General features: G+C 29.4%; 1 protein-coding gene across 4 annotated transcripts in view; it reads left to right on the top strand.

The window, feature by feature from the left end:
- LOC122514779 (prolyl 4-hydroxylase subunit alpha-1) overlaps positions 1-27,258 on the top strand; it is a 287,725-nt gene that overhangs the window by 165,341 nt on the left and 95,126 nt on the right. Inside the window, exon 2 of one of the 4 annotated variants that reach the window (XM_043631825.1) lies at positions 15,722-15,879. The exons of the other annotated variants lie outside the window; for them this stretch is intronic. The gene's annotated coding sequence lies outside the window, so the exon portion shown is untranslated. The remainder of the gene's footprint in view (positions 1-15,721; positions 15,880-27,258) is intronic. 4 annotated transcript variants of the gene reach the window in all.

The following is a 27,258-nucleotide window of genomic DNA, read 5'->3' as shown; positions in this document are numbered from 1 at the left end:
AGTAGCAATTAATTTACAACAAAGATTTAATTACATTTCTACGTAATTTGATTTTCACTTTCAACGCCAAGAAACGTACGTTATGTTCGTTTTTGATGTTAGTGACCATAATAAAAATAATAATAATAATAAACTTAATAAAATTCAAGGATTTAATTCGTGGACGTAGCAAGCAGGGGAAGTTACTATACCATCATCCCTCTCGAAATGTTACGCTTTAACGCGAAACACGAAACCGTAATTTTATGTATGCATCGGAATTTGCGGTAGCACGCGCCCAATTTTCTTCGCAAAAGTTTTAAATTCCTCAGCTCGTTTGCTTGCTCTTTCTCTCTCTCTCTTTCTCTCTCTCTCTTTCAGCATGGATCGTTTTATCGAAGAAAATTTTTTTTCTTTGTCTTTTTTCTTTTTTACGAATCTCAGACATTTTAAAAATAATATCGCTATTTTAATATCGTTGTTTTAAGAGTTGTTAGTTAGTCGTTGTTGTTGTTGTTGTTTGGTTTCCTGTTTATTCGATACGGTGGATACATGAAAGCAAAATAAATGAAATAAAGGGAAATTGTTAAATTCTTTGTAGGAATTTTACAATGCCAACAATTACATTCCTCGACTTTAATCATTCCTCTCATCCCCCACTCCCTCCACCCCAAACTTCGATCGATCTACTCGCTTGGTTTTAATTTGTTCGTTGGATCTTCTAAATTTTTCTTTTTATTTCTTCACGACTTTTTTCTCTCTTTCACTCTCTTTTTTCTTTCGCTTCTTGCAGAAATCGTCGCAGATTGGACGCATCTTTTTCTTTGTCTCCCCTATTTATTTTTTTTTTTCAACGTTCAACATAATCACATGGCTGTAATCTTTTATCATGAACTTTCTACCATGTAATTAGTATAATTTTGAGGTTAAAATCATGTACAATCTAGCGTAGTTCCGTTTTTAAATTCTTAATTATAGCACATTAGCATGTTTCCCATTTATCACGGTTAGACCACATAAATTTGATACAATGAATAATACAGTATTAACAATTATATATCAATTAATTATCAATGATTGTACATTTATTTTTACAAACAATTTTTATTTAACATTTCGTGTATATTTCTCTCGATATAACAATTTTTTACAATATAATTATACGAAAAAGATTTTGTTTTTAACAATGAAATAAAATCTAATTCGGAGTTAAGAAACTTTAAGCGGTAGCAATACTTTTAAAATTTACGATATAATATAATTCTAATATTTTCATATTCTCAAAGTTTTTTGTGCTTTCTAGTTTAAATTCTTCAACCTTTTAGAATTACCGAAAAGATTATCTCTTTAAATAAATAAACAATAATATCTTACAATTGATCAGATAAATAAAACTTAAAATTATTTCAGAAATTAGACTCGTATTTATTTAAACATAGAAAAAGAAACATTATATTGGCATACTCGATAAACGGTCTCTCTTTGATCTATTTCATTGTTTTCAGTACGTTCGTATAGCACGTCGTTCAGTTGTTGTCTCTATTAAACGAACACGATACTTCAATCTAGAAACTAGAATCGAACTGAGTTTAAATGATAGAAGGGATTGAAATTACTACTACTACTGGTAGTAGTGGTGGTGGAGGTGGTGGTTGTGATGGTGATGGTGGTGGTGGTGGTGGTCCACCGTTCAGCTGGTTAGGGGTTGAATCTGGGAGAGTGAAAATAGGAGAGGTTACGTATAATGAGAGAGAGAGAAATGTAAAGATGTAAATTATAGTCGCACGTTAATTGGATGAAATGTGGCGTCAGATCAAATGTAATATCGACATCATAAATCGTATATCAAATCGAAATTTCAAATTCTCTTCCCTGACTAATTTTTTCTTTTTTCCCAATTGCATAATAACGATTTAATCGTTAACCACGTGCGCAGGTAACGATGAAATCATAGTTTTAATATTTGCATTTATCGAAGTAAATATAAATCACAAAATACAAATTACAATAGAACTGACAGACAAAAAATTAAAGCACACCTGGCTTAAAACGACTTAAGAAAAATCGAAATAGCATTGTACCTTTTTAATTTGTTCGTTTACCATTCATTAATAAAATTGTTTCTAAACTTTTTCAATCCTTATTCATAGCATTTTATTTTCGAAACGAAATAAATTGTACGCATTCGAGTTTACCAATCGGAAATCCCCCTAGCTAACAGATTAACTAATAAGCTCTTTATGAGTTCTGTTTATTTTTCGACGGGATGATGTAAGGATGGGTGGGTAGATGAAGGGGGGTGGATGGAATTGTCAGATGTCTACGGGTTATTTAAAATATACTTCTCATCAATTTTTATTCTTATCGTTAAATTAAATAATATTTGAATGGAATATATATCAAATAAATAACGAACAAAAGCTATGGATTAAAAATGTATAAAAAGATTTATATTTTATTTTATATGTGTCAATAAATATAAACGTTTGTTGGAACAAAAAAAAAAAGGGTTGTTTCTATGTTACGCTCAAAACTTTTCAATCCCCCACGTACAAAAGTTCATGTTCAGGTTTATGAAATTAATAAAGAAATATTGAATCTATTTTTGCTCTTACCGTGAAATCAAATCGTGTTAATATCAATAAGAAAATGTTATTTAATAATTCATTTCTCATGCGATCGAAGATATAAATTTAATCCTTTTGTTGGCTGTTATCCGAATACAGCAAGAGTAAATGCTAGCTTATAACTCACTATACCTTCTATCGATTATTGTAATGAAAATAGCTGATTGCAATGTAATATTGAAATTTGTGTAAGCAATAATTATTTGAATTGAATTTTGAATTAACCATCCGGCAAATTTAATCATGAAATAGATTCAATGATGAATCTTCTGTATTATATTCACCAGATATTCTAAATCATATATATATATATAATATAATAAACATATATCTGATTTTATTAATTTTTGAATAATTACATGGAATGATTGACAAGTTGTTTATCTAACGAAACAAATGAAATTGAAATCACATAATTTAATTGTATATTCGCCTTTCGTGAATTTATATCTTACTTACAATTAATTATTTCCTAAAAACAATTTAGTTTAAGTGCATAATAAAATTCTTTTTTAATATTTTTATCCTAAAACGTTTAATTATTTCGTGTAAGTCCTCGGTTTTGTATGAATTATAATAATTATATTATAAATTGTCAATACTAATCATTTCTTTTTTTTTGCTTTTTATTGCAGGTAAGTAAAAAAAAAGGATACCCGAGATCACGTTAAGCAGAACCCAACACGTTTCGAAATTTTATCCGATCGGCGGACGTGTTTAGAAAAAGAAAGAAAAGGAACAACGCGAATGTTTACGTCCTTACGGTAAATAACGATACACATGGAAAACAGATTAAGGTATGTTGCTCATGTCCGATACATTTAAATGCCTGGCAGTAGTACTCTTGAATAATCGGTCAGAGAAAAAAAGAAAATAAAAGGTAACTGTAAATGTCAATGATCCCTCGTTCACATAACGTCAAATTAGCAAGTGTGATTTTTTTTCAACGAGGAATTTATTCCTTAACGGGATTGTCAACCGCGATGAATTCGAATAAAATGAATCGTATTAACGATTGACAATAGACTTAAAAAATATTATTACTAAACGTTATTATTTCTATTTGCGAGGTATATATTCTTTTTTATAGTATTATAAACATTTTATAATTTTTAAATGTTTAATTGTCAATTAACGATTGAAAATAGATTTAAAAAATGTTATTATTAAACGTTATCATTTCTATTTGCGAGATACTTACCTTTTCTATACTATTAAACATCTTATACTTTATAAATATTGTTTTTCGACCAATATTAATAAATTCAGAATGAGAATGAAAAACAAGATAGATAAAAGTTATAACAATCGATAAAAAGAAGAAAAAAGAAATATTCTAAATACAATCATTATAATCGTTCAAATCGTATTATAATCAATTGAAATTAATATAAAGATTATTACGTTATTTATCTGTCCATCGTATTTTTTTTGTTTATTATGATTACGTATAGAATTTCGTATAGAATTTCGTAGAATTCCTTGGAAGTTATTTTTCGGACTTCGTCCGAGACTCGAATCTCGCCAAAATTAATCCATTCGCGATAGGGCAACGATAATATATACTCCGCTTGTAAACGACGTACTTCCCCCAAGAGAAATACCACTCTCTCTCAACGTTGGAATCCCTCCGTTTATTTGCCAGGAGCGTACTCGATACGATATTTCAAACTCTCCGCATATTTCTTGAATGCGAGAGAGGGTAAAATAGAAGGAGAGAGAGAGAGAGAAATAGATAGATAGATAGATAGATAGAAAGAGAGGAAGAATTACGAGTACGTGAAATCTTATCGTTTATGTTAATAAGGGTTTACTGGATTTTTCCAGTGTATTACGATCTAATAAATCGAGATTACCCATTCAAGCTATCAACATTTTTCGTGAGAGAGAAAAAAAGAAACCCCCCCAGGATACTCTTCGCGTTAAAAATAACAACCTTTTACATATTTGTATCCGAATAAATTGATCGATATTTATCCTGACTCTGTGTGTACGATTGTCAAAGTTACGCGAGACCTTTTTTTCTATTCATCCGTTATATAATATGAAAGAATCGTGTTAATAATTATTATCGAATATTAATGTATTACCTTTTACGTTTTATTTTTCCACAATTTCTTTTTATCAATGATTTTTCTAATTGTAAGTATCTTAACGCGCTCAATGAGAATAATTATGTATTGAATTGTTTTTGAAATTCTTCCTTTTTTTCTTCATTTCATAATTATAAATCTTTACTTATCTCCACCGTAATTTTGCGATTATCACGAATTGACAATAATAACTATTTGTATTATTATAAATAATACATATTTATGCACAATCAGTCGAGTTCGTAGGAAAAGTGGATGTGGTATGAGTGAGAAGAGGGGGTTGTCAGAACGATACAGCAGACATATAAAGAACCTCGTGGGTTGGTAAATCGAATCGCGAATTGAGTGTCTACTACGTCTCTTTTCGTATTTTGTTTAATCCTTCTTTTTTTTATTTTGCTTTTCTTTTTCTTTTTTCTTTTTTTCAACTTTTTATTTTCGTCCCCGAGCCGTATTTCGACCTTTTTCGCGCGTGTTACCGTCGTTACAAGGAACAAGAACAACGTCAACACAACAACGAAACGAGAGTAACGGTATTTGTGTGAGAGATAACGAGAGAGAGAGAGAAGAGAAAGAGAGAGAGAGAGAGAGAGAGAGAGAGTGAGTGAGTGAGTTAGTGAGGGAGTGAGTGAGTGAATGTGATGGACAGAGCAACGACGATGAATGCTGCCAGCTGTACAACGAAGGAAAAAAAAAGGGGACAGGGAAAGACAGGGACGAAGAGGGACTAAAAAAAAGAGACTAAGGGGGAAGAGGGAGAGGAAGAGAGAGAGAGAGTGAGAGAGAGAAGGTAACAGGAACCAGGAGAAAAAATCTCCCCTCTTTTACGAAGGAAGCCCCGGGCGACGTTACGCACGATAAATTAATCCAATCGTCCCACCTACGTGAAGCTTCTCCCCCTCCCACCTCTCCCCCTCTTTTTATTTCTCTCTTTCTCTCTTTCTCTCTCTCTCTCTCTCTCTCTCTATCTATCTGTCTATCTCTTTCCCTCTTTCGATTCTTGTTACGACCGTTGTTCTCTCGTTTTATCGATAGTTTATTTCTCCAAGGTTTTTGCAAAATTGTACATTAAACAAAACGGATGGTAACATCAAATTTGTACTTAATTACTTACATTTTATTTTTTACGCGAATTATTATTATAGAAATGTGATATAACAAAGCGCGTTATAAATGAACAAATCATAGATTATCTTTATTAAATATTCGAATTTTCCGTTATATATTAATCAGATATTGTACAGTTATAAATACTTCGAATTTAATAAAGGAACTTATTAGGATATATGATGTTATAATCATTTTATTTGAAATTATTGTATTAAATGTATTGCAGATTTATATTATTGTAACAAGATCGATGGAATAGAAGAAATTATATATACGTATGCTATAATAGTTTAATTATTATTAGTAGAGATCATTATTAGAAAGAAAGAAAAAATTAACAAAAAGAAGTATAACTTCAATAATATAGAGTAGATGGTAAATGAGAAAGATGAAAAAGATGAAGAAAATATACAGAGACGATATTTTTTATACCGTACGTGAGGGAAGTATGTATTCTTTTCTGGTAAGAAGAGTGCAATAGCCTTACCGTCGGGTTCGCATAAAAATCACGTAGATTTATGTTGCGACGGATGAAGTACCAGAAAGATAGATAAAGAAAAGTAAAAGGGTAAGGAGAGAAAAACAATTCGAGAAGATATCTCGACGATATCAAAAATATAAATTGAAAAGGAAAAAAAAGGAAGAAAGAAAGAAAGAAAGAAAGTAACGAATGTTCAAATAAATCGAACAAAAATTAAAAACAATTTCGAATAAATTGGTGGAAGTGAAGTAATTTAAAAACGAAAAAAAAAAAGAGAGAAATGGAAACCATTCGAGAAGATATCCTGTAACGATATAAAAATATAAAAGAAAAAGAAACAAAAAAGAACGCAAAAAAAGCAATTTTAATTAAAATCAGAATTTAAATTTCATCGAAACGAATTTAGATTGTATTAATAAAAATAATATGTATTTACGGCCTAGCTACATTTAATTACTAGTATCCATCAATAATGTACATTTTATGCATTTATATAACATTTTTTACAAATTACATGAATCTGTCATTTGATCTCGCGTGATAGGTTTAGTATTAAACAATTATTTTTATTTGAAATTGACAAATAAACTATTGGACAATTATTTTCGAAACTCTAAAAGAAATATTAATAAATTTTTGACAGATTATTTTTTTTAATAAGAATAATACCGAAAAAGAAATCCACTTTACCGACGGAGGTTTGAGTAAACATATTTAATTAAAAAGACAAGAAAAAAAGGAATTTGCGTATAAATCAAGTTAAAATTGAACGTAAATTTGTAATTTAAATCGATGACGAGGTCGTTGTAATAATAGGAAGAGAAAGGGAAAGAGATAAAGATAAAAAGAGAAAGAGGAATATTCGTGTAACTTATTTCGATTCACGTACGCTTTTTCGATTTCGGCCGATATGTCCAGTGGTTTCGATACTCTTCTATACCGATAAAGAATGAAAGAACGAGATAAAAAGATATATATATATATATATAGATGGAAGCGTTTTCTCGAAACTAGATTCATTCGTATTCCGACTTAGTCGGAAACTTTGCGATAATTCGATGTCTCGACGACTGGTGCAGCACAGCCTCCGTCATCGTCGATGGACCAAAGCGACTCTACGTGACTTTTGCGTCCTCTATTTCCCCTACCATTATTTCTTTTTCCTTTCGTTTTTCCCCCATTCGTTTTCTCACTCCCAGTCTTCAGTCTTTTCAACGAACACGTTTCGAGCCCTACCGGAAACCGGGGTTACTATTTATTTATTCCTCGGCTACTTTTTATTGACAATTTTTCTTTTTCTTTTTTTTGGTTTCCTTTTTCTTTTGCATTTCCCTTCCCCACCCTCACTCCCCTCACCACCATTTCTTTTTTGATGAGATTATTTGGAAATATATATATGTATGTTGGTGGCATTACATATATAAAAATAAAAATAGTAGAAAAGAAAGAACTTTCTAAAATAGATTTACCGTCAATTCGGATAAATGTTTTCGAATTTTCGGTTCAAATTATATAACTTTCGTTTAAACGAAGCTTATTGTAAATTTTATGAATAGTTATTGATAAATACGGAAAATATTGATATATCTCGTCAAACGTGCGATGAATTAGTTTTCATCTACATTTTAATAGCATTTGTGGATAAGGGGTTTGTCGTAACGGAGATAAGAAAAAGAAAAAGAAAAAAAAAATAAATTCTATTCCAACCAAATAATGCGTCCAAATTGTTTTACAATGCAATCAATACATTGATTTGTCAAGTGATCGATAATAATATCAATATTTACATAGTACACGGGATATTCGTGACATAAAGAAGATATAAATTTGTACCTTTTGCGGTTAAAGGTTAATACTGAAACATATGACAAATCGATGACCGACATATGTAGTACCAATCTAAAATCGTGTGAAATTTCATTTTTTACACCAACCAAAAAAATTTTTCATTTCCGTTTTTAATATTCGTTTTTACAGATAACACTTTAGGCGCGTGTGGTGGCATATAACGAGTACGCAAAAAAAAATGAAAAAGGCAAAAAAGAAGAAAAAAAGGGTCACGCGAATTTGACGCAGGCCATTGTAAATAGTACCATGACCCGTAAAATCTTGCATCGAATTGAAAACTACTATTAACGCGCAGTTGCATACCATCCGTGTTTGACGGTCCTCCCTCCCGACCCTCCCTCCCTGCGTTTCACCTCTCACGCGTATTCCTGACGAGCTTGTTTAAACGAGGTGTTAACTTTGATGGCATTTTTTTAGAAAAGAATTCAAATCGTCGAAGGATTATCGGAGTTTCGTCGATAGAAAAATCCTCGAAAAAGGGTTTCAATTCTTTCTCTCCTTTTCATTTATCCTCCGTTTATGTTGGTCGATGTTGTTGCTGTTGTTTTATTGTTGTTGTTGTTGTTGTTACGAATGAAAGAACGATTTGATGGGAAAGATAAAGGATGAAGCAAAAAGAAAAGAAAGTAAAAAGAAACGAAAGAGAAAACAAAGTTCAAACGTTGCGGAATGGAAGGAGGAATTTTAGTTAGATATGTGAAAAATTCATTCGCCGTATAAAATCCTTCGTACTCTAACGTACAAACGTACAAACGAACGAACGAACGAACGAACGAACGAGCGAACGAACGAACGAACGAACGAACGAACGAAAAACGTTCCCGAACGTTTACTTTTCAGCTTTACTGTAAAAAGGCGTTGTTCGAGTTCAATAAAGAGAGGAAGGAAGGTAATCGTCAAGGAAAGAGCGGTAAACGTTCGAGAGAGAGAGAAAAAAGAAGAGATATTTTTCGGAGGATTTTTCACCAAGTATAAGAATAGTCGGATGTGGAAGTGTAACATTCTGAAGTGTCAAACAGGTTTATCGTCCCGTGGTCTTTACTCTTTCTTTCTTTCTTTCTTTTTCACCTTTTCTTTCTTTTTCTATTTAGAAAGAGAGAGAAAAGTTCTTACACCATTACGCTTCTTCGTAAATGTAGCCAACGGTTGCTACGTTCAAACCAACCAACGGATATTCCCTAAGGCCCGCCCTCAAAGAGAATCTCGTTTCGTCAAGGGAAGAAGAAAGAAGAAAGAAAAAAGAAAAAAGAAAATGAAAAAAGAAAGAAGAAAAAAAAAATATATATATATATAAGAAGAATATGAGACGACGAAACGTGCAAACCCCCCACCACTCATTGATATACTACGAGTATTATTTCTGCTTCATCGATTAGTCTCTTTACTTTCTTTCTTTCTTTCTTTTTTTCTTTCTTTCTTTCTTTATCTTTCTTTCTATTTCGATATCATTTGATTGCTCGCTTATTCGTTCTCGAGTGAAGAGTAAATAATAGAGGCTGCCTTTGGTGTACGATCAAAACGTAGACGATGATTCGTTTTAATAAATGCATCGTTCTGTCTAAGTCTTATATCGAATAGAATTCGATTTATTTTCAAGAAAATCTTTCTCCTTTCGCAATACTTGCAGTTTTTTATTTACGTTTATTAATGTTCATCAATGATAAAATTGATTCCTTTTTAGTGGCACAAATTACAATTGCAATAAGATAAATGATAAATCAATTTCGAGAATTTGTAATAAAAGGAAAAAAACTTTTGTTTGTTATCTTGTTACAAAAAATGAACATTTTGTTTTATATTTTTAAAAGTATACGATGTTGATATTACAATTTTAAAATATTTCAAAATTTTATTAAACGATCATTTGATCGATATTTAATTTTTTATACTTAAATTAAATTTACCATGTAATGATGCTTAATTAATATTAAATGAGAACAATTTTATGTTGGTTAAATAATAAATGATACAACAGTGTATATTATTTTATCAATTTTCTTTACTTCTTGTTGCGTAAAGTTTATCGATTTGATATATGAATGACACATATGCAAACGAAAATAATATACTTTTGTAAAATTTTTCAATCACAATTACTTACAATTAAATACGTAACCGTAATATAAATATATATTGTAAAAAACAGTAAAATGTTACAAATAGTAAGAATTGTGATTCAGAACGAAAGGATCTGAAGAATTCGTAAAAAAAAGAAAAGAAACGAACTACCCGAGATAAAATGATATTAACGTTCACGATTCGTCGCGAAATCAAAGAATCGAATTTCTTTTTCTTTTTTTTTTCTTTTCATAGGAACGTTTCTAGGCTGCTAAATGAACTACTCTAGGGAGTTAGAATCCGAAAGGATTCACGTTTTGGTGGGTTGGGTGTATATCACGTCAGTCCTGTAAATTCAGAATACAAGCGCTATGGGACTGTTAGTCAAATCGAATATCTGATCGAGTTACTTTCGTGCTCGTGCGACCTCAGGGCGATATTCTCCGTCTCCCTTTTTCTTCCTCTCTTCGTAGATTTAACTAACGTCCCCAGTCTATATTTCTTCTCTTCGATATATTTAACTTTGATCTTGATAAATTCAGAAAAATAACTTTTCCTATCTTTCTTATACTTTCTTGCTTTCTTTCTTTCTTTTTGTTCTACCTTATTCTATTATATTCTTTTTTTTTTTATTTCTTTTTTCTTGATCCATCTTGAATTTTTCGTCTTTTGAATTTTCTACGAAATAAAGAATAATAATAATCGTTTGAATTTGTTATTACATTTTCCAAACTTTTTTTCTGCTCGATGAAACGAAATATCTTGTTTTTTTAAGGGCTTACGTATAACACTGCTCACAGTATTTCAAACTTTAGTATGCAATTTAAAAAAGAAAAAATGACTGTTCAAGAATTTATAAAAGAGTGTTTAACTAAAATATTAAAAAAAGCTTCTAGTCAGACTACAGAGAAAATAATTATTAAGATTTAAAAAAAGAAAAAGAAATTTAAAGCATATTGCAAATTTACTAACCATAAGTTATCGTGCTGACACTGTCTAAAAATAGTAGTTATCAAATATTCGGTTATTAAATTTTTTACGAAAAAAAGAAACGTAATCAAAATTTTTTTTATTTCATTATAGAAAATTAATTTTAACAAGATATCTTGTTTTTGTATATTCACGAAAGTTATTCTCGAAAATCACTCTATATGATTTATATCTTTTAAATTGTTTTTTCATAACAGTAATGTAATTTTTAATTTAATAGAAAGGTATCCATTTAGTACGTCGAATATGAAGTCATTAATTTAATGAAAATGTTATTTCGTTGCACTTTATATATACCTATACATATACCTATATATATACATTATATTTATTAATTCTTATTTCACATTTTTTAAAAAGCATTTCGTATGTATATTTCAACATTTATTATTTCATAATTTTATATAAAATATCGTAAAATCAATAACGAAGCGTTAAAAAATCATATAAATCGGTACTGAAAAGATAATTAAAGTAAATACAACACGTAGCACACATATAATATATTACATTTATTATATTATTATATAAAATATGAAGTAATAGTATTTTATTTTATTGCATTATAATTTATAATAACTCTTTCTACCTATCGAAAACCTTTTAAGTAAAAATTGGAATGTTCAGTTTTAATATTATATAATATATATATATATATACATAGTTAAAACAAATAAGTAAATTTAAACAAATTCAGATTCGATTTATCCGATTTGACTTTTTTAACTCGACCCTGGAGTTTCCGGAAGGTCAATGCTCCTTCGTTTTCCCCGATCAGAGATTACCGGAGAAGCCTGCATCTCTTGCCGATTCATGGCCGAAGAACAGTGGTCGATTCATGACGAGAAGATAAAGGAATATGTGATCGTATATGTGTGTATATATGTGTGTGTATATGTGTCTGCAAAAGAGAAAGAGTGAGAAAGATAAAAAGTCGGATCGGATTCGATTTAGCTAACGGTCCCTCGGCGTCAGCTTTTGCTCAAACCATTCGAATACTGGCCCTTTGGTGTTACCCACGTACAAAGAGGAGGACAAGACCCATAAAAATAAGGCTTTCCATGAATTATTCAACGAATTTATAAATCTACTCTAATGTCTTGCTCGCGTTATCCTTCGTTACGTGTTCCTCTTATACACCCCTTCTTGTATAACGATTTATGTTTGACATTAAATGCTAGTTGTTGTTCGTTTACTCCTTCCGAAAATGGGAATCAAAGGTTAACGGGAAGGTTTTTTTTGATCCTATCATGTTTTGTTTTTTCCCACCTTTCGTTACTTTTTTTAGATTTCTATTTTGTATGTTAAAAAAATGTTAAGAGAGAAGAGTAAGAAAAGATTGTTTCAAGTTTTTATATTAATTTTTTTGATATTTAAATCTTTGAGATATGGTGTTGTTGATGTTATGGACAATATTGTTACGTTGAAAATTTTTTAAATTAATCTTTCTCATACGATTTTAATAAAATTTACTTATATCTATTATTTTAAATTAGAAATACGCAAAAGTAAAACGAGTTTTTTATTCCAGTTGGACAAATTTTAAATTACATTTTTTTCAATTTACACATTCCAATCTAATTTTAATATAATTCTTTCAAAATCTCTATAGTTTTAATTGGATTATACATTTCGTATCGTGTACTTCGTGATTAATCTTGAGGAACAAAAATTTGAAGAATATAATAAATTTCCAATACGTAATACAATTTATTTCGATAGTAATACATCGTCTTTAAGAGTTTCCATTCACCTACATAGCAGCGTTTCTCAACCTTTTTTCCGCGTGAACCAACACATTTGTTTGTGGTTTTACCGCGACCTAAATTATTATAAGATTTTACAACCTGCTTTTTTTTCTTTTTATACTGAACTCACTGTACATTATGTATATGAATAAAAGGACGCATATTTGATAATAATTTCTTCGTATAAAAAGTAACATTCTGTAGATTCTTAAATACTGCTAGAAGAATGATTCAAACGAATATCGATTTATAACAATTTATGTTGTATTATTTAAATTTCAGTATAAAAAAAACAATGACATTATAATTATCACTAAAAATATCTTCGATTATATCGTTCGTTGTGTTGTTTCAAATTGTTCATTAATGAAAATTAGAAAACTACTAATAATTATGAATTATTTACTAAATATTAACTAATGGTTATTTAAAATTAATTCAATTTATAATTCGAACTTCGCACGAATAATCGGTTTCAAAATTTTTCCGTAAATCCATTATTGTATATAAATAAGTAGAGAAAAACTCATGCGATGTTAAGTCATTCGACAAAAAAAGAAACAAAAAACTTAGTTATATGTACAGGAAAGCAAGGTATATTATTATCCTGAAAATAAATTGTCAGAGTGACCTATAAAAAAGAGAGAAAAAAAAACCTGGAAAAAATTTGGCATACACATCTATATAAATACGTACTAAAAACTACTGGCAGTGTGCCATTAATGGACCAAAATAACTGTTCGTTGTATCTTATTGTTAGTATTATATTAACTTCTAGAAATAGAGAATCAAAGTCTTCGTTACAAATATATTACATAGTCCAAATATAATTGGCACAACAAACAAACGAAATTTATTATATTTTTTGTTGAATGAATGGGTCAATAAATTTATCTTTTATTATATTTGATTTGATTTTTCTGTTTCTGTTTTTTTTAGGTCATAGCAAGTGATATAATACTTACAATTAGGTTTCTTAGAGCTTTATCTCTCTCGGGAAGATCTCTAGCTAACCCAAACTCATAGATCTGAATAAAACTTTGTGAGTTTGTAGAATGTGGTTTGTAGTAGAACGAGGCGAGAATAATGGTGTGTTCTATTCGTGCTCAATCGCTCTTTAAGAGCGTGAAATTTAATCTTAAAGCTTCAAGATGGTTTTCACGCGTTTGCGAATATAATTCTTAAATTGAAAAAAAGAAAAGAAAAAAATATTGAAATCATTTTTCAAATTAAAAAAATAAAACGTTCGCTCTTAGTAAGTAGTAATATAAAATAGCATAAGTTACGTTTTAAAAAGACCATTCTTTGTTTAGTTTTTCTTTGTGAATATTTAAAAAGATTTTTTTATTATATTATGTTGCAATATTTCTCAAATTATACAATAGAAAAAAAATTAAGCAAATATTTATTGTTAAATATAATGGTATATAATATTTAGATGTTGAATTATTATTTTTCATACGATTACGAGTTATATGACATGAATGATATTTTATATTAGATGAAAATAAATTAATTTTTATCAATTTATTTCTCAATTGTCATATATTATTTTAAACATTATAGGCAAAATTATGTAATATATAAAGTAAATACTTTTTAATTTATAATAAATAAAACAAAGCTTTTTTTGATATTATATTCGTACTATAAAATGCGATAATATCAGGAATGGCATTCAATGCATTATTTGTGCATTTATATTTGTTATCGAATGAATCCTGCTGGACCATTTGAATTAAAGCGAAAAATAAAAAACAATTTTTATGTATAATCCATAACATTTATCTAGCTATATAAAAATCAATACAGCTTACATCTAAAAATCATCGTGATAAATTTTTTGTTTTCTTTCTTTTAGTTGAAAAATAAACTTTGAAGTATTTTGTTAATGAATTAAATATGTTAATGAATAAAATATTTAAATGTGCAATGTTAATCAGTATTAATATATATTTGGAACTATTATCGTTTAGACTAATAGAAGATATACTCGTCTCCCTCTTCTTTTAACCACGACCTAGGGGAATATCTTTTTCAACTTTGACCACTGCAGAGGGTTATGCTCTCCTGAGTCTCCTTTAGTTCTATCATCGAGATGATTTTTCCGTATTTACATTCTGTATAATAGCTGCATTCGTTTCACATTTTTATGTATAACTATCGTTATATTGCATTTTTATTTTGTAAAGCAGAATTATTTTTTCCCATATTATATTATTTTAAAATTATTATTAATTTAATTACATATTAATGTAAAAGTTTTCTAGATAATTTCATATAACTTACACAAAAATGTTGTTTTATTAAATGTATAATATAATATTTAATAATTTATAATACATTCAAGCGTAGGAAATGATCAAACAATCGATTTAAATTATATACATGCTTGTAATATATTTTTTCATAACTTTTGTTAAAAGAATTATTCCAAATGTATGACAAAATATTTGCATCCTTCGAAAGTTATTTGCCAAATATTGTTAGTATCGGATTTTTTACTTTGTCCATTTTTAATATTAAAATATTTGTAAAAAATAGAATAATTATTTTTGACCTTCCAATCGATCAGTTAAAAATTTTAAATATCATTTGGAAATAAATTTTTTTCGTACAATTTGATTAGATTTCATTTAAGCAATTTATTGTTATCATCCAAAAAAGTTTGCTCACACGCACACACACATATATACACAAATATCTAGAAAATGTTATGTTAACAGAATCTCAAATAAAATGGGAAAATTCCATTTCCATCAAAAGTTATTCTCTTTTTTTTTTCAGAAAAATATTACTAACATATACACAGGTGTATGGAAGGTGTTTCATATTATTTCTGGAAATACTAACATATCGATCGACATATAATAAATTCCTGGAAACCTATCGTGTACGAAAACGAGAACAATTTTTCTCCTCTTTCTTTTTTAACTCGACAATCGGTAAGCGCATATATTTATTTGCTTATATTTTTACATGCATCCACACATGCACTCATGCGAAAAGTAGATCGAATTTCTTCTTTTAAATAATATTATTCAAACCAAAATTGTAGAAATGTGTAGAATTTATTTTACACCAAAGTATAAGTGTCGTAAATTTGAAATATGCAAATATCTCTGAAAACGAATTGCTAAATTGTACTTTTGTAAATTACTATTTTTTTTTATGATATATGAATACATAATTATCATTCAATATTTAAAACGTTAAAAGTTGAAATTTATTTTAAAACACGTTTAATGTAATTCAATTTTTATAACCCGTTCCTTAATTTATGTCGAGTGTTTTTTTTTTACATACAGTTTTTTATATACACGAATAAAAAATCGCATATTTCAAGTCTATCGATACTAGAAAAAAAATGTTACAAATATGAAAACAAACCAGTTTATATACATAATACTAGAAAAATATTAATTCGAATTTTATAAAAACTATAATACATTATGTTATTGTTAACAAAATACTATTACTGTCGTTGTAGATATCATACTTCGAAGCAATTAATTATTCTTTTTAACTGGCACAAAGTCAAAGCACTCACGGGAAATTCTTCCTTTATCACACTTTACGTATTGTCGAAAACACGGTAAATTCAATAAAGATTATAGAGAAGAAAATTTTTTCCAACCGCTTGAAATTAAATTACGTAAACAAAGCATAAAAGTATCGTGTAAAATAATTTACCCTTCTTCGTAGATCAAAGAATAAGGTATACATTTAGGTATACATTTTATAATTTAACTTCTGCAAATTTGTTGTTTTTATTTATAGTACGATTATTCGATTACTATTACTTATTATTAATATTATTATTATTGTTTCACATATATATTATGCATGATGTTATAAACATTTAGAAAAATGTTTCCTTTAAATTTCCTTATTCTTTTTTATCTAACACGATCAAATATTATAATTTTAAGACGAGAAGTAAAAAAAAAAAAGAAACAAATTACAAAAACAAAAACAAACAAAAAAAGAAAATAATAATAATAATAAAAAGAATATCGTTTCAACTTGGAAGAAGTGTTATTTGCGAAAAGTTTGCGCAACGAGGAAAAAATGACCCGGTACGCGATCTTTAAGGCGGTAGCCTTCGTTTTTCAAGCTAGTAACTTGTTACGTATCTATTTCCGGTACAAAAATGGTCCCGCGAACAAATTCATGCCTTCCTCCGAGAAAGATTCGCGACAATTTCGAGGATTGCCGATGCGGAAAATGAGTTTCCGTGGGGTAGAAGCACCGAGGAGGAAGGAAAAAAAAAATAAAAAAAGAAGAAAAAAAAGGTGGGAAGGAAGGAAACGAGCACGAGTAGTCTCTTGTGAAGAACGAACGAATGAACGAAAAAATGTATAACGAAGAATGTGAGAGAGAGAGAGAGAGAGAAAACGTAATTTAGTGAATGAGTGAGAGAGAAAGAGGAAATTTTCTTCGCAATACAACGAAAGAAATGAAAAAAAAAGATTTCTTTTTCTTTTTCCTAGATGATTTCATACTTATCGTTTACCATGTTCTTCGATCAGTGGTAGATCAAGTCGAGTGGATACCACACAAGCTATAAGCATTACAGAAATGAAAAATTTCATATAATCGTGAATTTATTAATAAAAAAGTAACGTGCTTATCTCCGAGCCTTTATCTACAAGATATTTGAAGACCTTGAGGGGTCCCTTTGATATTCCGTGGCTGCTTAATCCGCTACTGTTGATAGAAAAAAAAATAAAGAAAGCTCGAGAGTAAAAGAGTGTGTGGAAAGAATATAGGTAATAGAAAGAGGATAAAAATTAAATAGAATCGTTATGATAGTTGATTTTATATGTAATAGAATTATAATAATGTTGTCATTAGAAAATAACGTAAGAGATATTATATAATATTAAAACAAGATTTAAATTGATTACGTATATTTATATTCGCCTTTTTATTCTCCCTTTTATGAATACTTCTTTATTAACACCTTCTCACACTCATTCAATACTACTGTACATATATATATTTATATATAATTTAATTATTTTATTCTTTTAATAATTACATATATATTTACTAACATAATATATTAGATATGTTGAAATACAAAAAGAAGAAAAGAAAACCAATTTATAATTTCGTACTAATGAAAAAAAAATCCGATTAAAATAATCACTCTATATAGTAGTTCAATCAGCTTATGTATTAGTTGCGTAATTAGCATTAACGTGTGAGACAACATAATTGATATCATAAATATCGAACTTTCGAATAAGAACGGAAGATAAAATGACACGTGAAATAATCAATGCGTTATGAAAAGAAATTTAAAAAACAAATAATTAGATAAAATTACTTTTTATATAAATAATTTATAATTCATATAAATAATCGAACGAATACAAATTAAAAAACAATGCGTCGAGGAGGGAAGAGATCAGCTGTTATTTTCCGACTGGATGTTCTTCTTCTAACACGAAATTACATCAAGGAGAAAGGGTGGTGAGAAAGGGGGAGGAAAGGGGTAAAAAAGAGTGTATAGAGTTAATTGTACTATATTGGAAATAGTAGTATGAACGAGTATTGACCTATATAAATTGTCGAGAAGATTCTTGGCACATCACGCAGAGAAGCTTATCTAGAGTGTCGACGAAAAAAGGATAAAAAAAAAAGAACAAAAAACGAAAAAGAGTAAAGAAAATCTCGGAGCTTTCCGAAACTTTCCAAGAATTTAGCTCGGTGAACGTCCGTTTTCTCATAAGTTCGTTCAATCGATGGGATTTTCAGCTAACACTATTTTATATAAAACGAAATTCGGAGATACGTGTCTCGACAAAATATCAAACGAGAAAATGTGATTTATATATAATAAATATATATTCTAAAGTATTTACTTTTCACACAATATACTATGGAAAATTATTAAATACCAAAAGTTGTCGATAATATTAAAAAAGATTTGAATCGAATAAATGATAACATGTGTAAGATATTATTTAAATTATTACTAATTATTGAATAATTAATTTATTTATTGTGTAATAATGAAATATTCAATGAAATGTTTCTTAATGATATGGTTATGATGCAAATAAACATCATAAAGTATGTTCTTAATTTTATTTGACTATATTGAGATGTATTATATTAAAATATAATAAAAATAAAGATAAATTAATTTGTTTATATTTGAAAATATTTTACATGTGTTTATTTATCGATTAAAATTTATCGTGCTGGCTTGCAGTGGATAGAGAATTATTTTAGTAAAAATTTTAATTTAGAAAAATATTTAATCCCTTGTCATTCATTAAATCGTTGAACGTGTAAATTTTATAAAAGGGAAAGTCAGAGAGAGAGAGAGAGAGAGAGAGAGAGAGAGAGAGAGAGGGAATAAAAGAGAATATGTAAAAGAAAGAGATTAAAGGGAAGAATAACGTATTTGGGGTGGATTATAAATTTGAAATTGGATTTCCATCAAGATTCAGCGTTTTCATAAACATTTCGGAATGAAGAATAGAATTTGACTTTTAACAGAAATGATTATAGGAGTAAGTGATCGATATCCGAGCGCGAAATTTCTATTTACATGAAATATCGATGGATTTATTTTCAAATTGAATTGTTCCGCAAAATCATTCGTGCGATAGCATTAAGCGCGCAATTATTCATTTAAAGGTAAGGACAACGAACTATGGATTCACTCGGTTTATATAAATAAATCGATTAGTGTTAAAAGAAATGTTTACTGTAGGAATTCTTTGTGTATTCTTTCATTTGTTACATACCAGAAAGCATTGCAAATGTTTCGCAAAGTTTTTGATTGAGATCTCTGTAGAATTTCAATGATTTAGTTACCAACGATTCCCTATAGTTGAATTGTATAAGTCCATATAGGATTCAGAATTGTTTTGTAAATAAAAATCTTGTTTTTCAGACTTAACTTACAATTGAATACTCTGCCAATTAGCCAATATAACTTTCTAATTCTTTTTCTTTTAGATAAGTTGTTTTAAGTTGGATATTATGTTGTATCTACGTCAGCTTTTTATCCAGTATCATAACTAAGTATTTGACCGAATCCTTGATTGGAATTATTGTTCCACTGATAGTCAAAAAATGACATATGCACTTATGCAGTGTGAGGTGAAAGGTTATATATACGCCGATTTATTTTTGTTGATATTGATACGCCACTTTTGGATATTATCTTTCGAGCATATGCAAATAACGTTGGAGTATTTCAGTCGCATTTTAAGGATCATTGTCCGATGATAACAGAACTGTGTCATCCGCAAATATAACCATAATTATCTTCTCTTAGGTAATGTAAAATGAATAATGAAACATTTTAATGGAACTAAAAATAATTTTGTTTTTCTTTTATGATATATATTTTCATAATTGGTACTAAATCAATTCGTGATGATAATAATGTTGATAACGAAATAGAATTAGTATACTTAAAAGAACAAAGTAATTAGAATAGAATATTCATCGATTAAATTAGAACGAATGAATGAAATAATATTTGTAAAAGAAATAGAGGATTTCGTAATTTATCTAGTACTTTGTAGTCTCAAAAAGTCAAATTGAAATCTTTCGTTTAAAAATCGTTAGCCATTCGTAAGTTGGACAATTCAAAGAAAAGTTCAATTTAAAGTTCAGCTCGAATGATTCTCCACGGAGATGGACAATCGACTATAGTCATGATTGTTCCTTTTCACAATAGAATTTAACTTTCATCCTACTTTGATACTCGACCAATTCGTTTCATATTGTTCTTTGCGATGATTACAAAATTTTCCAGGAACTTAATTTACCTATAGTAGTTGAAATACTTGTTACAAGTTATTACAAATAATGTTTTTACTCGATTATATATATAATTTACACAGTTATTTTATTATCGATTTTAAGTTATAAACATTTTGGATATTTTATTTTGAACCAAAAATTTTTTCAGTGACTGAGCAAGAATGGGGCTTACAAGTAACATTTTTTTTTTTTTTAATTTAACATAATTGCATAGTTACAAACTAGACATGTTGAATTTTTAAATGGCAAAAAGGTACAAATGAATTCTCATAATATGTTTTTTCATCTATTTACACAAATTCTTTTTTTCTTCGTATGCATAGGGTTACACAAACAATTGTAAGAATTTACAAAATATTCATTTAAAGTACAAATTGAGTATAAAAAAATATTTTAAATATCGTTAACAAAATTCCAATAAATTTACTTTAAATCTAGTTCAGAATTGACTCATTATTTAGAATAATCGACAAACTTTAAAAGTTATTTTTTTGTAAATCGTTTAAAGTACATTTGTACTCCTATTTCCTTTGCAACCACCTCATTTCATTAATTCATTTGCTTCTTTACCCAATAAACTATTTTTTTCTTTCAACATTGTATACAATAATCAATCATTCTCATGAGATTTTAATATAAAAAAAAAATATTATATATATATATATAATTCATTGTTTATTATATACGTATTCAGATACATATTTCGTGTGTCACAATAAAATAAGTAAATTAAGAAAACATTAATTCTTGAATTATATGTAAGATGAAGATTAATTCTTTATAAATAGAAAAAAATAGAAAGAAAAGAGAACACTTCCAACTGATCGCGACTGATGTGAATTTAAATTCAATGTCGATTTTGACAATTCTATTTCCTAGCAAAGTGTCGTAACATGTCAGAGGGCTCGAACAGTGGGGTGAGTTCTTGTTTTACATCGATAACAAGGCAATCCTGTTGGCGTAATACGCAGGATCGATACGTCTTCTTCTTCTTCTTCGTTCTTAAAACGGAAAGTAAGAAACAGAGAGTAAGAGAGAAAGAGAGAGAGGGAGAGAGACGGAGGTAGATAGAAATGAGCATGAGACACGAAAGTGTGAGAGAGAAAGAAAGAGTGATAGATAGAAGGGCAGGGGTAGGAGCAGGGGCAGGAGCAGGGGCAGGGGGTAGGGGAGGGTAGGAAGAAGACCGGCAACCGGAGAGGGAAGCCCCGGAAATGACTGTTCCCGGCATCTTCCGTCAGTTCTCGCGAGAGATTTATCGCGAACTTTCGTGTCTCGATCAACACAGCATCCGAGGTAGCGTTATGCTTTTTTCAAGCATAGAACGTATCGAGACCGCAAATTAGAAATTTCCCGTACCCCCGTCTTCCTTAACTCCTTTCCGATCCTTCCAATTTTTTTTTTTTTTAATGAATATTCACCACTCATAAAAAAGGCGGTCGTTGAAAAGTATCTTATTTTGATAAGTAATCTTAAGATACCTTTGTTCAGAGTTGAGATAATAATCTGTTGATAAAAGTTATATTTTTTGTATTTCGTTTTAAAAAAATAGTCTGGGCTATAATCTTCAACGTTTTTACGATATTCGCATTTAGTACCAATAATTTTCTACTTTTTATTGGGTTTGAGAGTTTTTATTATTAATATAGAATAATATAATAATGTATTCGTATGAAATAGAAATAAGATAACATTTGTGTTTTATCAATTGGTAGATTGTTAGAAAAGATGATTTTAATATCGTTTAATTTTGCATTGATATAAATATAATTTAAAAATCGAAACAGCTGACCATTATTATTGGTGAAATTGTATAGAATTTTGTAATGAAAATATATATATATATAAATAAGATTAAAATTTAATAAGATTAAATATTTAATTAGTCCAACAACTTTTATACAGCACAATCAAATCTAAAAAAATTTGTAGATTATAATTGCAAAAACATACTTCAATATCGTATCTAAATAATAAAACTTGTTTGTTTCTATTCAAAGGTTGGCAAGCCCCTTGGTTGGATCGAAAAAAGAAAGCAATTAGACTGATTTAATTTCCTTTCATGTCTATTTTATGTTTTTATTTGACAAACCTTTCATTATTTCGCGAATATTAAACAAAACAGATCTCTAAAAGTCAACGAGAAAAGAGCGTTTCTGCTTTGAATAGCGTAATAACATCTTTTGCGGTCTAATTTGACAAATTTTTGTCTCGTCACTTTTTTTTGTTAGTCTAATTTTTTTTCGGTATCTCAGTTATGTAATATTCCATGTTATTTACAACGGTTTTGTCGACAAAGTTTTTCTTCTCTCTATCTATCTCTCTCTTTGCCTTTTTACCAAAGCGGACAATGTTGTTTTTTTAATAGGATTTAATTTCATTCGTGGGGTACTCCGGACGAGACCAATTTTTTTGTTCTCCATTCGTTTGTACAGTTTTTTTAATTTTTATTCGTCATGTTCCATCCTAATATCCCTCTGTCTCCTTTCTGTCTGTCTTTTTCTCGCTTTTTTAAATTCGTCCAGTGCGTCAATTAATCTCTCGTTTGGACGATTTCTCGATGAAACGAAAGAGTTTCACTACGGTTTGTTCGCGACGTTACGTTGATACGCGACTAGATTACTTTTTCAATTAATTATAACTTTGATCATCGCTACTGTCACTGAGTGTCTCTAATTAAGTGGATCCCGAGCTTAGTACTTAAACTTTTCCAATGGAACTCTACGCGAACGTTAGACTAACTCAAAGCAAATACGGATTTCTATTTTTACAATTCTTTATATGAAAGAAAAATAATTTTTTGTTATATAATATCATATTATTTCCACAAATTTATCATGAATTTCTATATTAGTATGTAACAACAATTCGATAATATACCGAATGAGAATTTCCGTCAGGTTCGAATAGCTAATGGCAAATGTCTCTTAAATAAATCAACCGGTACTAGTCTGACACGACTATGTTCGAAGACCATGAAATTTACATTAACATGCGGTTAATTAGGGAAACTATCTGTTCAACGTGGATAAGTCTATTCGACTGGGAAAACAACGTTAATTCCTTAATTGGAATTATCCCGTATTCTTCAAAAATTGTTAATCAATCTTAACGTGTATATCTATGGATAAGAATCTTTTAACTCGTGAGAAAAAAGGCAATTATATTTTTTCTGTTCAATCAAATAATAATAAATGTATTTATTCAGGTATATAGTCACGAATGAGACTTGATTTACCATTTTTTAACAACATTATTAATACAATTTGTAATTAACACTAAAAGTATCATGACCAGTTGTCAAATTTTTGCAACATTTCTTACAAGTTATAAGTATTATTTGATTAGTCTGTGTATGATTGGTCATTTGAACCGCTGTGGTAGAAATAGATATACATAAAACATCGTTACGTTTGGTATTAAGTATTTATCTCAAATTAGACAAAAAAATGTTACTTTTACCCCTTAAATTTATTCCATTAATTCACGTACTAATAATCACTTATCTAAAATGCTTTTATGTAATTAAATATATCCTACAATTTGCAATGTTTTTCACACAATCTCTAATTTTTTATTACATATTTACTATTTTTTGGGATTAATTTTAAGGTTAATCTTACATAAATATTTTGTACGTAATTAAATATATCCTACTATTTGCAATGATTTTCTCAATTCCAAATCTTTTATTACATATTTACTGCATTTTGAGGATTAATAAATAAAAATGATGTTTCGTGTCGTGTAAAAAAATTCTTTTCTAAAATTACATAGTTCTATTTGAAAAAAAGTTTAAATATGAAGGTAAGTAACCCGTATCAAGACGCTCTCAGTGGTTAATCTTAATTAGCACTCTTGTACAGGAGAAAAGTTAGTTAATAGTCTTACTAGAGAGAGGCGGAAACTTGAACGTCACGATCGCTTTCAACGAGTCAAGTCATACCGTGCTCGTATATCTTCGTATATCTCCGAAAGATAAATGGAATTGGACAGTCTTGCAAGCTCTTCCTCAAGCCGTCGATCTTTTCCTTCCTCTTCCTTTCTTCCACTCGTCTCTTTCTTCTATCTTTGGCCTCTTGAGAAGATCTCGAGGTAACCGGAAGTTAAATTACTTGAAAAGAGCATACTACTATTCGGGTTTGATAGTTATGGTCACTAAATGATGCCAAAGATAAACAAACTCCTACAACAAATTAGCCTACCAAAGACAAATTTAATCAGTGGTGGATTAAACGACAAGCAAAGGACCTTGGAATACCAAAAAAGGACCTCGAAAAGGCCCCCAAGGTCTTCTAATTTCTTTTCATTAGGGTTCGAAGAAAATTACGTTTTCTTTTTTTTTTTTTTTAAAACTTTCTTTTTCTTACTTTAGTTTGAGGGCGCCAAAATTTGTATCGCTCGACTTGATCCGACGCTGGATTTAATTACTGCTATTTATATATGTATAAAATTTGGTTTGTTTTTCTTTTCTTTTTTCATATTCATGGTTATAATCGTTAAATAATCGTTAAATTAATTGAATTATAGAAAAAATATTTCTCGCTGAATATTTTTAACGAGGATGTTTCGTATTTGAAATAAGAGAAAAGAAAAAGAATGACAGAAAAAGAGAATTTGGAATATAAAAATCTTGTTGGAATAAAACTAAAAAATATTCTCTCCTAGTAATTTTCTCTTTCTCTCTGTCTCTCTTTCACACTCTTTCTCTGTCTTTCTTCTACTCACACATAGGACGACTCGCATACGCACTTAAATACCGCTTTTCCGACGAGCTAAATTACGAAAGGCACCACTTATGCGACGCGTTACAACGTGGTCCTTCGTAAGGGAGCAACGTGCGAGAGTGAAAGGGTGGGTGGAGGATGGAAGGGATGAGAAGGGGTAACAGTAGACTATCCTGACATCATTGGTAGCAGTAACACGAATACAATATAATATCAATATAGGTGATGCTGATGGTGATAGTAGTAGTAGTAGTAGTAATGGTGGTGGTGGTGGTGGTGGTGGTGGTGGTGGTTCTCGACACTAACGAGGTACCCTTGGACGTAAACGCACCCTTCCCTTGCATCCTTCGCATCCCTGACGAGATCACCCCTCCTGCGTGAGACTAAAGAGAACAAAAATTGGAGGAAGGAGAAGGAGAAGGGGGAGAAAGAGAGAGAGAGAAATATTTTCGCCACCCCTGCAGACTCGAAGCACACAATGGGACATACACAATGCGATGCTGGGATAAGGGAGGATAAAGGGACGAAAGGAAGATAGAGAGAGAGTAGTAGACGATACGTTCCCTTCCACCTCTTCTCTCCTCTTCTTCTTGTTCGCTCACATATTTTCTCCAACGATCTTCAATTCGTGGATATTTCGACGGGATTTGACCCTTCCCTCGTTTCTCTCCCTTCGCTAATAAATGAGGGCGCGCCCGAGGTGAGAAACGCGTTGGATATAAAAGAAGGAAGAAACCACTACTACTACTACTGATGCCAACGAAGCGGTTTTTTTCTTTTTCTTTTTTTTTTTTTTCGTTACGTCGCTTTGTCTTTTATCTCTCCCTGCGTGATTATATGAGAGATTTCTAGGTGGGGAAGAGAATATCGTATTATAATTCAGTAATAACTTTTTTTGCGATAAGATACAAGAGTGTTATAAAATAAAAAAAAAATTAAAGGAAAAATAAAGTCAAGATATAAAAAAAAAAAAAAAAAATAAAAAAGAAGTAAATCTAGTTATTTTTGTCAATGGAAATTATTGTTATATATTTATTTTTAAATTTGCAACTGAATTATACTTTTTCACAATAATGTGAACAAAAATATACTCCTTTTAATACTGTTAAATGAGTATGTGATTGTATGTTGAAGGAACGTTTCGATAGGGAAGATACATCATTTCGAACGTTTACTATGATTTATAGATTATGACAAACATGACTTGTTAAACAATATGTCATATGTATTGAGTCTCATAAATTTAATACTTCTACATATTTTCTATTCAAACGTAATGTTGTCTGTCAGGATCAAGTAAATGGTATCTGCCGAATTGGTTTTTTTTATGAGCTATCATAATATGATATATACATAAAATATACCGTTTCCAGAAAAGCGACGTTGAATACCAAATTTTCATATCCTTCCTGTTTTTTCCTCTTTTTTCAAAGCACGCAATTTTATCTTTAGGTATATCTTTATATCATCCGAGAAAACGAAAGTATTTATTATGGTCAAGTTAAATGGGGTATCTCATAAGAGAAGAGAATACTTTGAAACAAAAAAAGAAAAAAAAATACAACAACTATAAATGTCCAAAGCCAACCTGATATATCTTTTAGGGCGATTTTTGAGATTATGATATTGAAAAAATAGTGATTTTGCAAAGTATACTCTATATAAATTTTCTTTTTATTATATAGGTATTACTTATGAATTTAGAAAAAACATGAAGCGGATCTTTATACTATTTCTCTTTTCTTTTTTTTAACTGAAAGATGTATTTAGGAAAATATCCATCATGGGTTTTTCTTTTTC

The sequence above is a fragment of the Polistes fuscatus genome, unplaced genomic scaffold (genome assembly GCF_010416935.1).
Source record: "Polistes fuscatus isolate 324 unplaced genomic scaffold, CU_Pfus_HIC Scaffold1, whole genome shotgun sequence".
Taxonomy (NCBI): Eukaryota; Metazoa; Arthropoda; class Insecta; order Hymenoptera; family Vespidae; genus Polistes; species Polistes fuscatus.
Note: the sequence above shows the minus strand (reverse complement) of the source record. Positions and strands in the feature narration are given on the sequence as shown.